Source organism: Vitis vinifera, chromosome 16, assembly GCF_030704535.1.
Source record: "Vitis vinifera cultivar Pinot Noir 40024 chromosome 16, ASM3070453v1".
Classification (NCBI taxonomy): domain Eukaryota; kingdom Viridiplantae; phylum Streptophyta; class Magnoliopsida; order Vitales; family Vitaceae; genus Vitis; species Vitis vinifera.
The window spans coordinates 6905001-6917367 of NC_081820.1; positions in this window are offsets into that span (position 1 = coordinate 6905001).

Genomic DNA, 12367 nt, shown 5'->3' on the forward strand with positions numbered 1-12367 from the left:
GAAGAGGACAAAAGAAAATAATATTTTGATTTGAGAGAATTGAAATTGCATACAATTTTATTTTTTTGCTGTTTTCTATTTCTTTTCTGAAGTCTTTTATTTTTCTTTCTTTTTTTTTCTCTTTTTTATTTTATTTTATTTATATTTTTTTTTTGGAGCTTGGTGCACGATTTTAACCTAGTGCACGTAAAAAAAAAAAAAAAGAACGAGGAATAAAGAACACAAAAGGAACAAGATAGGATGATAATAGGAAACAAAAGATAAAGGGATAGAAAATTGATTTTAGAACCTGCGCTCTGATACCAAATGATGCAAACCTCAATCGACACGCTTTGAGACCCAACAAACAGTATTGGAATAATTGCCCAAGAAAGCTTAAATACAGATTTTTGATAGAACCCTAACCCAACGTTTATAAGTGAAACGCGAGCCGAAGGTATAAAGTTGAACGACACAAGGAAGAATCCCTGATAAGTTCACAGTTCTTAAAGAAACCAAAGAAGAGAAAAGCCTCACATTTTCTGATTGTTTTATTCAACAAAAATTATCCTCTATTACAATGAGTGCATGCTATTTATATGTCATGAAAAAAACTTACTAAATATTAAAACCCTAAATAAAAGTTGATTTGGTTTGAAACTAGCATATCCAAAATAGGAAAATAGCTAAAAACGTTCTAACTAATAAAAGCCTAAAATTAAGGTAGATTTGGCCTGAAATTATGAGCTCTAGAATAGGAAATAACTTATATGAAGCTGGAAAGTCAATCAATCATTAATCCACGCCATAAATCACGCCCAATCAAGCCAGATTAGCCCTCAATAGATTGGATTAAATTTATTACACCTTCATCTTCCTTTGGTCCAAGCTTGGAATGTCCTGCGTTATAATCAACCCAAATCTCTTGAATTAGCCCATTAAGTGCTTCTTTGATCTTCTTGGATCTTGCTTTAGTAATAGGCCCAACTGGAACATGCAATGGATCCTTGAATGCTTGTTGATTCTCATCACTGCATGCAATGAATAGTAGGTCAATGACCCGAGTTTCGTCTCATTATTTACACAGGATACTAGAGTGCAATTGATTCTCTTTAATGAAATGTTGAATCAACTTCATAATTGGATTCTGAAGGAGACAGTACTCCTATGGGTCCTAGTGGTCTTAACTTTGAGCTTGTATACCATCATGACATGGTTTATAAGGATTAGATTAGATTAGCTTTAGGTTCACTCTTGTGCATAAAAGGGGTTTTTGGTAATTACGTAAGGTTGCACAGAAGATAGTGAACAATTTCTCTATAGTAGGTTAATTAATTAATTAGATGACTTTGCATGGTTAATTAATCAATTATGACTCATTTTAGGCTAGATTAAGTGACCCAAGCTTTGGTGGGCTTAAGTCACTTAAGCCTAGTAGGGGAACCCTATAAGTATCCCTTAGGGGTTACGTTTTTCATCACTTTTTGGGAGACAGTTGTCTTCCTCCTCTAAAAAGAAAGAGAGAGCCTAGGGTTCCTCCTTTCCAAAGCCTACACTTTGGAGTACCAAGATCGTGGGTCGAGTCATCAAGTGGAAGATCTTGGGTGTACAAGACTTTCAAATTCTTTGTTCTTCATCTTCATCGAGCTAAATTGATTTGAGAACATCCAAATTAGAGGTAAAGTTTTTCTAATGCCTTTTCTTTAAATCCTAGATTTGTAAAAATGTTATTTTTGCTTTTGTTGCATAGGATCTAGAGGCCTAGGGTTGTTTGTATGCACCTATATGATCCAAGGTATGAGAATTGAGATATCCAAGATTCCTAGCAACTAGTATCAAAGCCCTAAGATAGATTTTTGCATGTTAGATCTACTTTATGGTGTGTTAACTTTGTTTTACAGGGCTTGTTTTTCATCACATGGCTCCAAGGATGAATGTATGTAGGTTTTCTATATAATATAATGATTATAACTATGATTGGATTGTCTATTTTTCCTAGAATGGGATGTATGCTTCGTGTTTAGGAGCATAAGATTTTTCTTAGTTGTAAAAATCCGTTATGTATTAGATCGATTGTAAACCCCATTAATGGAGTATAGGATTTTTGTGATGTAAAAGATCCATTTTTTTTTACCAATTTAGTAACCTATGAAAAGCAAGAAAGCAATCCAGGACGTCAATCATGGCATTCTGACTCCTACTCCAACCAACGTAATTTTTTTAGGGAGAAAATGATCAAAATTTACAAAATTTTTAGTTTTGAGTGTGTAGGAAAACAATGTAGTAGCTTAGGTACTTGAGCGGTCACTTATCGGTCACTTATAGCACTTGAATGGTACGAGCAATTGAGTAGTGCTTCTAGCGATGGTAAATTGCTTCCAATGTCCTAAAAAAATTTTAAGGGCTCAAGCGTAAGTGACGAAAGATGTGCAGTAAGATAGAAATAGAAACATGAAAGTGTCATTTTTGGGATTTTTGTAATATATTAAGGTTTCTATGTAACTAACCTACTTTTGGTTGCAAAATTATTTTGGTAAATTTGGATTTTTTTTTTATCTAAATAGGTTACCAATTTTATGCAACAGGATCCCTAAGGTCATGAGAAGTATTTATTTTATTTTATTATTTATTTTATGCTATATTTTTACTTGACATATGTTAAATAAATAATAAATTGGAAAAGTAATTTTGAATTTTTCTTAAGGAAAATAAATTTTCATGAGAAGTATTTTTTTTCAATGTTATTTTTTTTCTTTGAACTAGTTGTTGTTGAAAGGCATTGATATTCTTTTTTGGATTATTCATTTGGTTGGATAGATGGTTTTTCAAGCTCTTCCCTCCTAAGAGAAGGAGAACTACACTTATCATTGGTTCTTTAAGCTCTCTTTCCCTAAGAGAATGAGAAAACCGTTTTGAATATGGATAGTCCAAGGATAAAGGAATAAGAAAGCAATTCTTTTAGCAAATGAATTCCAATTTAAGAAGTAAATAACAGATTTGGAAAATCTCATGATAGAGATTTCATTTTAAAAAAAATTACCACAATTACAAAAAGTTTCTCTTTTAAAAAATGGGAGAGTGCCTTAGCAAAGCTCATGACCTCCATTGTCAAGCTAATCTTGATTTGGGCTCATCACCACCCTATCGGTATGTTAGGCCCTAAAAATCAAGGGATATGAACTCTCCTTTATGATGAAACTTAACATGTATGTAATGGGAGCAACTACCCCATTGGTGGAGTTCCTTACTTGGTGACCTTGATAGTTCAAGGACAATGGTTATACAATTAACATGTGATATGAGTGGTCGAATGGCCTAGTGTGGTCACACTTGCATAGTCAATAGGCCAAATAAAAAGGTGCATTGATCTTGCCTTTAGATACCTCTATGGCTAAGGGAAGGAGAACAATTTGAGAGGGTCTTTAATTAGTAATAAGGTCGTGGCCTGCTCATCGTAGGCTTGATTCTTATGGTACTAAGATACATTGCAAAAGGATATATAGTTTAAGAGCACTACATTTTTGCTAAATTAATAACCAACTTGTTGTGTTTGCTCAATTAATTAATGCATGATTTTATTTTTATTACAAATATTATGTCTTATAACTTGATTGATCTCATTCTTACTACAAATAAATTGACCAAATCAAACTATATGGATTGGAAAATGAATCTGGACACAATACTCACTTTAGAGAAGCTAAATTAGGTAACTTAGGAAATTGCTCCTTCTACTCCTATTGAACATTCAACTCAAGAAAAGAAGGACAACTATCATAGTTGGAAAATGGCGGATTAAAAGACCAAGTGTATTGTAATTGGGTCTTTGGATAACGTGCTGCAACATCAACACATGACTATGCTAACAACTTATGATATTCTTATTAGTCTCCATGAGATGTTTAGTGGTAAGGGCCGGCCAACTAGGGAAACTGCTCTTAGGGCTATTATGGATACTAAGATGTTAGAAAGAACTCTTATTAGAGATCGCATAATTTGCAAATGGGAGAAATCAAATTCTTGCCTTTTTACTTGAATATTAGAATTTGTATTATGCTTATTGAAGTTGATGAATTATTGAAACACCTATGGAATTCAACCTTATTTCTTCCACTTTAATCTTATGACACATTGTGCACATTAGGTTCCGATTATAAGATGAAAAACTATCTCACCCCCTGAACTTAGGAAAATTTTGACTTGGTACCTTTGATCTCGTTTTAATAGTGTTGGAACACCTTATAAAAGGCCAATGAGCCCTCGTGAAAAAAAGAAAAAAAGAAAAAAAAAAGAAAGAGCAAAGTGTTTCACTTGCCTTGAAACCCGAGCAAGGTCCGAGGGGTATACAGCAAAAGTCTTTAAAACCCGATGCCCTAAGCCTTGATTGGTTGGGAGTCACTGACCTTAATGCTCGTTACAAAGGTGAATAGGTGGAGTTTAACATATTGTAGGTGCTAAGGTATTGAATTTCAATCTCAAAAGTCTAGGGAAAAATCTGAGGAATTAGTGGTCGAAAGATCCTTAAAGCTTGATGCCCAAAACCTTGATTGGTTGGGAGTCATCGATGGATCCCCGTTACATGGACACTTTAGAAAACAATACCTTTAGCATTGCACTCCTACAATGAAAAGAATTGTGAAATAAAATAGGTGTGTTCTTAGCTTATTGGAGGTTGGTCAGTTTGCTAAGGTTTGAGAAAGAACTAGGTTGGGGGGAGAGAATAGTTCGACATACTATAATTGGAAACTAATAAGCTTAACACTTAGATTTTTGTAGAAGAGTAAGGATTGGACCTTTGGGAGTGGAAATTCTTTTGGTGCTTAAATTTGCATAATACCTACTCTTTATAAATTGTGATTAGGCAAGAGATTTGATGACTCTTGTTGAAGGTTGGGTTTTTCCTCTTTGATGTTCCATAAGATAGTATAATCCGCATCATGCCACTTGAAATTTTTTTGGAGTGATTAGCATGATTTTGTAAATTATTTTACTGTCTATTCTTCTTTATCTCCCCTTCATTTCTAAGGGACTAGAAATATGTCGGTTGGGGGGAGTGATTACTACTCAAAAAGTACTCTTTTATAGCTTGAAACTAACTATTTTAAATAATTTTGAATAGTAGTTAATACCTTTTAACTCAATTGGCACATTAAGGAACCTAGCAAGGGTTACTAATCAGTTTTTGGCAAGTTTTGGTGTTTTTGGTAGCTATTTGATCATTGAAACAACCCAAGAAAGAGGGGGAATTTTGTGAAATCCATGGCAATGCAAGTTAAAGCTCAAATACATGAAGAATCCAAGCTTTGGAGCACTTCATAGCCCTTTGCCAAGCCAATCAGAGATGCAAGGAAAAAAAATCAGAAAAAGAAATCCAACAACAAGCATTTTCGCATGGTTGTGCAAAATTTCGCACACCATGCGAAACCACTTGAGGCAGCCAAAGAATTTCGCACGCCATGTGAAATTTTGCATGGTATGCGAAATCTTCCTGTGCACCGACTCCGTTAGATTTTTAGCTCCAGATATTTTGTGTAATTTCCTATTTTCTCCTTGTAATCAACTTAGATATTTTCATATATATTTTTGTATATATTTGGGATGTGTACCATCTTTTGAGGACACAAGGGATGTGATCATAGAACACTTGTAAAATTCTCATAGTAAGAAATATACAGAGCTTTTGCTCTGCCTTTCTTTCTCATTTTGTTTTCACTCTTTTTTCTAGCCAAACAACCTCTAAAGATGATTTCTCAGGGGATGAGTGGCTAGGTTTTACGTTTCTTGGAGTAATGGAAGCTAGGTGAAGGACCCGAATGCAAAAATGGGAGTTGTCCTTGCTTTAAATGAAAGTAGTTGTTAACCATTAATGGTTTTTATTTTAAGGTTTAGCTTTAAATCCCTTAAAAGCACCTTGAATGGCCAATACTTGGTAAGCTTTTCGGATTCTATGGATGCTTATTGCTAGATCCATGGATGTCTATTAGTTATCATTTACGAGCCATTGGAAGGTGGTTCAAGGTGAGAGTCTTTAATGTTTAAAGCCATTCATGGGAAGCAACTATTATTTTCCATTAACCCTTTGGATCAAATCTTAATTGATAAATACAAAACCGGTTCGGGAGATAACCATCCTTTATGTTATTATCCCCAACGCGAGAAGAAGATCTGAAATCTCCCCATTTGCCTAAGGAACCCGATCCTAGTGACCTAAAGCTCCAAGAGACATTTTTTTTGTAGTTAACTTCACTTATTATTTTTGCTTAACTTAAAAATCAATCTTTGCAACCACAATTCCATTTTCTTTAAAAGCTAATTTTCATAAGGAAAAACACCATTTTATTTCCTTCACTAAAGTAAAGTCAACTGTACGATGAAAACTCATCCTTGTGGACGATCCTAGAGCCACTATACTATGTTAGCCATGCTACCCTAGTGTGAGGTGATTTAGGTTTTATAAATTTTGTTGATAATACCCGTTTGAGCCAGAATCAAATGGCACGATTGCAATGGGGACGAATCATGCATAGTGCATGCATAGTAGGGAGAGTTGAGTAGAACAATAGGAAACCTGTTGGAGAAGATTTGCAAGTGTTAGGGATAAATCCAAGTCTTTCATTGCACACAATAATGAAGGCAAATTGTTCTGGAGAAGAAATCAACAAGGTCATAGGCTTTGTGGGTCTCCCAATGGGTCATTGGGGCCTTAAGTCTTCTAAAGACTTAATCATGGGTGTTGGAAGCCTTTGTAAGTTCTTTTAGGGTTTGCCCATAGCAGAAGTCTTAAACTCAATTAGAATGAACTATGGTGGACTTGCTAAAGATGGGTCATGCTTAGAGGATCAACCCAAAGGTCTTTTTTACAACCCTTTTAATGAAGTGTGGGTTTTAAGACCTAAGCGGATGTTTAATGTTTTCCTTCTATAGAAAAGGCTTTGACATTCCCCATGGTGACCTTTATTGATCCTCTTTTAAGAGAGATGTTTCTTAGTTCAAGGAAGTGATTTTCAAAAGTCAATGAGGCTCTCTTAACAAAAAAGCAACAGGTTTGAAAGTAAGTCATTTGTTCCCCCTCCTCTCCGTTCTTCTACTAGGTCACATCCTCAACAATGGTCCAACATTTCAATCAAAGGTCGGGTATGCCTTGACACCTATGGGTTTTGGGTGCTAACCACTAAGGATGATGCTTCAAGATGGAGATTTGTTGGATTTCTTAGGGAATATTGCAAAAGATCCTTTAGGTAAAGAGATGGTAATCAGGGCTAAGGAATTGGAGCCCTCTAAGGTTGTGGGGCCGAGATGTGTTTCGATAGGGGAAAAGCATAGCCTTGATAACCTTCCCAATATGTTTGTTAATTTAAATACCTTTATGGGATGCTTGTTACAGATTTTAAAAAATATATCAATTCTTTACTGAGGAAAATGAAGGCAAAATAAATAGGTATGGGGTTAAGGTCTCAAAGAGAAAGACAAAACCTCTCTTATCATTCCATTTGGAGAAGGAAATCTGAAAACTAGAATGCCTGATTAATTATAATAGTTCTTCACCTACTATAAAAGTAAGAAAAAAAGCATTGGGAATTCAACGATTGTTTCATCAGGTAGCTTTTTCCTTTCAAATTTGGAAGATGTAGGTTCATAGGGGAATTTGTGTTCTTTCTAGGTTGTGTCAGGTTTTCGTTGTTAAGGAGGGGGGGTGTTTGTTTTTCTTTTCCTTTTCTTACTTACCTTTTAGCCTTAATTATATACTTCATGTGTACTTTGATGTGCCTTTTTACAAGTGCCTTTAATACATCATTCTTTTTACTTATAAAAAAAATGTTGAACCATTGTTTATACATTCATATCGATTCATTAGTGGCTTTTCAAACCTAAAACAGGACTTCTACCCTTTTTGTTACTATACAGACTGGATATATTGAACTTTAAATACAACCCCTAACCCCTTAAAATTTCAAATAGAGTTGGGCAATAAGTTGTAAACCACAAAAAGGTTAGTCCCTATATGCTAGATAAGAAAACTTTGGAAAGTAACAGGTTATTTCCTTGCATTACGATCACCATCTATCTAACATGCAATAGGTCAATGAGGTTACCTATCTTATCAAACATGTTGAATTTAGGAATTACAAACCCCTTAGGTGCTTTCTCCTTAAGGATAACTTCACGAAATGGTGTGGAAGTAATTCTATGCATCACTTATAAGGTAAAGGGCTCCACAATGTATGTAATTAAAGAGGATCTGTCTACCATAGCTTGGTGGGTGCTCACTCGTTCCTCAATGGAATTAGGCTCTGTCATGCTCACATAGAGTTGGTGGACTCCCATTCTTAAAGATGACTTATTTTGTGCCTGGTCTCTCTTATTCGACTTCTGTAAGATAGTTGTGGGTTAAGCAGACTTTGCCATCAATTGACTTCATGCATTTTCCCTCTAAGTCATTCATTTTCATGGGTAAGCTCCTTGTTACGCTAGTTCAGCTTATCAAGCTAGTGCATCATCTCTTCTTTTCCCTTAAGAGTCTTCTTTCCATTTGCTTCATCTACATTTGGATTCCCGATAACTGATTGTCATCATAAGGGTGCCTACTATTCGTTCAAGTTTAGACCATGGTTAAGATGATTGAGTGAAATTGAAGGCTTTTATGTTTGTTTCCCATAGGCGGTGCCAATCTATTGTGGCCTTTTTTAGTTTTGGAAAAACATACCTCATTTTTTTCGTCCTATAAATATACACAAAGAAGTGGTAGGGATAAGCTAGTTAGTTCAACCTATTTCCCACGATCAATTTAGTTATGGCTTAAAACATGAGGTGAATAGAAAAAAAATGAACTAGTGTGTGTACTTGGCTTTGGTTAAGCTTTGTAAAATTTGTTTTATTGGAATTTTTAATACTAAATGAATGTAAAGGCCAACAATAGATTTATCTCATGTTCACTTTCCAAGTCAAAAAGTATATTAAAAAAATTAAACACTTGTAGTACAACATTCAATCATCTCCATAAGGATTGAATGTTATGGTCTTAACATTTTAAATTTGGTTTTGAAAATATAAATTTATTATGTTTTCTAATAAAGAAAAAATCAAAATCAAACAATTTTATAAGGATTAAAATGCAATTTTCGAATAAATTTCAATGTAGTAACAAAAAAAAAAAAAAAAGGATCTAACAATTAATGAAGATCGTCTAGAAAGAATCATGTGAAGACTTAGATTAAAACATAGATAGGATAAAAAATAAACAAATTTCTCCTCCACTTACAGAATTCAAAATGTCTTCTACTATTAAGCCCTAGATTATCTCTAACCTAGTCATAGAACCACACATAATTGATCTAAAATGATTCACAATGAATCTAATAAAAAGAAACTAGTATCTTGATATTCCCCTTGCTTATCCTTTTCAACGGCTAATCAAGAGTTTCTACCCTTGTGTCTACATCAATTCTCAACACATTCTACAATTATTTCCAAAGAGGGTAATAACTCAATTATAGTTTTAAGTTGGTTGACTTGTATTCTTTTGCTTCATAAAATACTCTTTTAAATATCTAAAAATACCATGATTTACAAAAAAACCAGTATCTTATCTTGAAGATTAGGTTTCTTCTTATAGTTATCTTCTAGTGGATCATTTATGGGAAGATAATAATAGACGGTATTGGTTATATACTACTTTGAATGATATTGATTACATCCATCTTTGAGGTTTTGGTCACTATGTAACTAATGGGGGTTCATCCCTTAGAAGACTTAAGCTTATTTGTAGTGGTCGTCTTTGTGGAATACTAATGGTAATGGCTTAATTACATTTATTGTGTTGTAGTAGGGTAAGTCCCCTAATGATGTCATGCCAAGCTAGCATATGGAGATAGTGTGCCGTTTTTTTAGATCTTACCACATGGAAAGGGATATCCACACCCTTACAATTATGTTTTATCCTTTTTATTAGTCTTCAAATAAGGTTGACTACTAGATAAACTATGCATGACCTAATATTTGTAGGATAAGTTATGAAACCATCAAGCATTTGTAATCTTTTGCATAAGGTGGAGGTGATCAATCATCCAATCCTAGATTTTCCATTCATACGCTTTTGGTGCCCATCATCCATCTATAGTTTTTATTCATTCAAGGCAATATATATATGTGGTCACTCACTTGCCAATGAGCACAAGAAATTTTCTCCATAATCTTCAGCATACTTTTTTTAAGAGAAAAAAAAATTCCCCTATTTGATTGCCAAACTTGAATCTTATCCCAAATTGGATCATTTCTCATGAGATTTTTTTTTCTATCATTTTAAAGTCACATGAGTACTATAGATCAAATTATAAACATATAGGCATGCAATAAGAGTCTTCCTTTGATTCATATACAATGATTGTTCACTTTTGCTATTTGAAACTCATTTTGATGAGAGTATTTGTAAGTTTTGCTATTCCATGACCATGAAGCTTGCTTTAGGACCATAGAAAGATTTATTTAGTTGGTAAACTTTGCCTTCTTATCTTTTCTTAATATAACCTTGAAGTTAGTTAGCATTGTTAGCCCAAGGGTTCTCCTAATCGGGTTTTGATGATAACAAAGCATGGTTAAGTAACTAATTGGTTTAATGTTTAAGAATCTCAGGTATAGACTCGAAAATTCATCAAAGGACCAAATGGATATAAGATTGAGACGCTTGGAAAACTTGAGATCATAGGAAACTAATGTAAGATGAATGCATGAGTGCACTTAGGATTTTCATACGTTTTCATGCATCTTAGAAAACTCGGTTTATTCTTTAAAACATCGACTTCATTAAAACCCGAGTTTTTAACTAATTTACCTTAGGCAAAATGTTTCAAAATTGGCTTAATAATATACCTAAAGACCTTGCCTAAGTGTTAGAAAAGAAAGGAATCAAAAAATAGGTTTTTCGGGGCTAAAAAGGCTCAACCGGTCGACACTATGGTCAATCGGTCAACCGGTTGAGGAACCGGTCGACCGGTTGAGGTCGTCCGGTCGAGGACCAGTCGAGGAAGGTTAAAAACCTTCTCTCTCTCCTAGTAGCCTTCTCTTCCCGGTCGAGATGATTCCTTTATCGATCGAGGTCCGGTCAAGGTCCGGTTGAGGCAACGGTAACCTGTCATGCATTAAATGCTCCAACGGCTAGTGAACCGGTCGACCCCTAGCTCGACCGGACGATGTTGCCTTTTGCTGATTTTGACTCCCGAGCTTAGAAACCTATAAATTGAGAGCTTCACTTCATTTATTGATAAGAGAACAATTGCATTCAAAGCCTACCTACCTGTTCTTGATCAAAAAAGCTCTCATTTCTTTCATTGTGCATTAAATCACCACTTGCATATCCTTTAGTGCACTCTTGTTTGTCATCCTAGCCTTGTCTTGTATTTGAGCTATCTTTAAGCTAGGTTGAGTGATTATATCTTGTAACAATCCGAGTGTTAAAGCCTTCAAGAGGGTTGAATCTTGAAAAGGTTGTGTAAGAGCCATTGGAGCCGGAATCCAAGTGTAAGAAGATTGGAAGCTTGGTTGAAGCTTCAAGTTAGTGGAACCCTCACTCGGTTAGGAGGTTGAGGAGAGTGGACGTAGGCAAGGAAGTGTCGAACCACTATAAACCCGAGTTTGAATTCTCTCAACTCTATCTCTTTACTTTGCTTATCTTTTGTTTAATTTTGTTGTGATTGAAAAGATTTTAAAAACCTAATTCAACCCCCCCCCCCCCCCCCCCTCCCCCCCTTTGGGTGTTTTTCTTAACTAAACATAGCCTTTGTTTTCTCAAACATGTATCACCATTCTTCCAATCCACAATTAGAGAAAAGCTAATTTCACATCAAGTTGAAAAACTTGAAATTCAACTTTAGTGGACAATGAGATGATTGGGAAGCATTAATTTGATAAATAATTTCAAAAAGCATATGGATTTAGATTTTCAATTTCTTTTTTTTTCTTTTTTTTTTTGTCAAAAACATTACTTTTACCAAAGTCTCCAACAAAAATCTAGTAGGATGAGGCCTATTGATAGGACCTAGAATAAGAGTACATGCCTTATGGACGTGCATGCTGACACATATAGTATATAACCTTAGCTATTTTACTTGATCATATATAAAGAAGTATTAGGAAACTATTAAGCTACCATAATGAGATCTACTGAATAAAATATCAAAACCATTGAATTTCTATGGTGAGATATCATTAAATAAAGGTACAAACAAATATTTGAACTATGGTACAAACATTAGAATCTAAAAATGTATAGGTAGCATCATTTGATTAGTGGTATTTTTTCTATAAGTATTGAAAAATATATTTTTGTACTAGACCCAAAGTATTTACATGATTTCTACAACCAATTTCCTTCTTGTAGGTTTTAAAAGCATCT